The sequence below is a fragment of the Penaeus chinensis genome, chromosome 16, assembly GCF_019202785.1.
Source record: "Penaeus chinensis breed Huanghai No. 1 chromosome 16, ASM1920278v2, whole genome shotgun sequence".
In the NCBI taxonomy this organism is placed as follows: domain Eukaryota; kingdom Metazoa; phylum Arthropoda; class Malacostraca; order Decapoda; family Penaeidae; genus Penaeus; species Penaeus chinensis.
Genome location: NC_061834.1, coordinates 26,164,943 through 26,167,442, shown reverse-complemented (window position 1 = coordinate 26,167,442; position 2,500 = coordinate 26,164,943). Strand labels below are relative to the sequence as shown.

General features: G+C 45.2%; 1 protein-coding gene across 8 annotated transcripts in view; it reads right to left on the bottom strand.

Moving 5' to 3' along the window:
* Positions 1 to 2,500, bottom strand: part of LOC125033197 (regulator of G-protein signaling 9-like) — a 290,139-nt gene that overhangs the window by 89,787 nt on the left and 197,852 nt on the right. The gene's annotated exons all lie outside the window — the stretch shown is intronic.

The following is a 2,500-nucleotide window of genomic DNA, read 5'->3' as shown; positions in this document are numbered from 1 at the left end:
ATGCACATAAACGCATAACATATGTGTGCGGGGTTTTGGTGCAGCGTGCAACGTGGAATATGAATTGCGGGACAAAGTATTGTTATCCTTTATTCTAAAAGCGCTCCGAGCGGCCAATAAATCACTGCCGTACGGCTAAAAGCAGGTAGGCCAAAAATTCTCCCTGGATATTTCTGGTCGCTCAAAATTCGCTCCCGTGAGTGAGTGTGCATTTCACATGTGCTCGTGTGTTTTGCATGAACGTTTGCATGGATCTTTTTCCCTTTTATGAGAGGGAATGCCCGCGTTCTCCCCTTCTACAAATACAATTAATACATAATCTGATAAATACGTAACACACTTACATACATAAATCAGTCAACCAGCGCGGGGAACTTGATAGCCCAACACGCGGGAAAAACGAGTCATATCTCCATTGTTCGCTAGGTTTTTCTCTTTGGCATTGTCAATAAAAACAAGCTTTCCTCCTTTCCTCGCCCTTGGGACAAGTAAATTATGCTCAATTTGTCTTTTTCCTTCGCCGATCGTGACCCTGGGTGCCCTTTCTTTAACTTATTTCTAAAGTATTTTGACCTTGCCGGCCTCCCCATAAGCGCCAACATTTACGGAGTTGCTGTTCCTCCTGCTCTCACCCCCCCCCCATCCCTCTCTCCCTACCCCCAACCCCTCTTCCTCTATTTCATTTCCTTGCTCTCCTAATTTCGCCTTTCCGGAGGCAATCCAGGTCTTTCCTTTCCTTTTATTGGGTTTTGTCTCCTCACCTGGTTTTTATTTCCATTTCCCCAGCGCGCTTGTGGAACAAAACTATGCTAGTTCTTTTTTTCCTTCTTCTTCTTCTCCTTTGTCTCCTCCTTCTCCTCTTCCTCCTCCTCCTTCTTCTTCTTCTTCTTCCTCTTCATCTGCTACTGTTACGTATACTTTTTCTACATGTGCTTCTTCTTCTTCTTCTTTTTCTTCTTATTTTCCTTATAATCATCATCATCTTCTTCTCGTTCTTCTTCTTCTTCTTCCTCCTCCTTCTCCTCCTCCTCCTCCTCCTCTTCCTCCTCCTCTTCTTCCTTCTCCTCCTCCTCCTCCTCCTCCTCCTCCTCCACTTCCTCTTCCTCTTCCTCTTCTTCTTCCTCTTCTTCTTCCTCTTCTTCTTCTTCTTCTTCTTCCTCTCCTTCATTTTCTTCTTCATCTTCTCCTCCTCCTCCTTCTTTTTCTCCTCCTCCTCCTCCTCCTCCTCCTCCTCCTCCTCTTCCTCCTCCTCCTCCTCTTCCTCGTCTTCTTCCTCCTCCTCTTCCTCCTCTTCCTCCTCTTCCGCCCCCCTCCTCCTCCTCCTCCTCCTATTCCTTCTCCTCCTCCTACTGCTCCTTCTTCTCCTCCTCCTCCTCTTCCTCCTCCTTATTCTCCTCTCCCGCCTCCTTATCCTCCTCCTCCTCCTCCTCCTTATCCTCCTCCTCCTACTCTTCCTACTTCTACTACTACTACTACTCCTTCTCCTCCTCCTCCTCCTCCTTATCCTCCTCCTCCTACTCTTCCTACTTCTATTACTACTACTACTACTACTCCTTCTCCTCCCCCTCCCTCCCTTTCTTTCTCCATCTCCTCCTCCTCCTACTCCTCCTTCGTCTTTCATTTGTCAATCTTTTTCTCCTCACTTGATATCTATTCTCTTCCCAACGTATCTACCACCATCTAATAGATCTGACCTCATTCTCGTCACTTATCACGGCCTATATACACAATGCACGCAACTTCCTCCCTTCAGTCGCCTTTATCGAAGGAATGAGGGCGTATCGTCATCCTCATCCCTAGCGTGTGTGCATGATATCATTCAGGATCTTCGCTGCATGACCAGATTAATGTCCTCCCTGTTCCTTATACTCTGAAGCTGCCATAAGTCAGGTCGATGGCAATATTTTTTTTCCCCCGTAGACTAGGCTGTTTAATAAGCGGATAATGCAGCTATACCGTGCGGTCTTTTGCTAAGCCGGACGACGGTTTACAGGGATGGTTGTATCGTTATGCTGGTATTAAGTGTATGGAATGGCTCAGGCTGGGCTTTTGTATTAATGCTATTGCCCTCGAGACAACGGGGAGGTGGAGTATTTATTTTTTCTTCCTCTCCTTTATTTTTCCTTTCTTTTTTCCCCTCTCTCTCTTTCTTTCTTTCTTTCTACCTTTCTCTCTCTTTTCTTTCTTTCCCTCCTCTCTCTCTCTCTTTTTCTTCTTCTCTTTCTTTCTTTCTTCCTCTCTCTCTCTCTCTCTCTCTCTCTCTATCTATCTATCTATCTATCTATCTATCTATCTATTCTTCTTTCTCTTTCTCTTTAGTAGGCTTACATTGCAGTTTCTCTCAGTTGCGACGATTTACTATCATGGCATATGGTGTCGATGCCTTTTAGCGGCGTAGCTATCCTTTAGTCCAGCCACTTTTGAAAATTTGATTCTTTCTTCATTTTAATTACTTTCTCTCTTCCTCTCTCTTCGTGCATCCTTCACTCTCCCTTTCTTT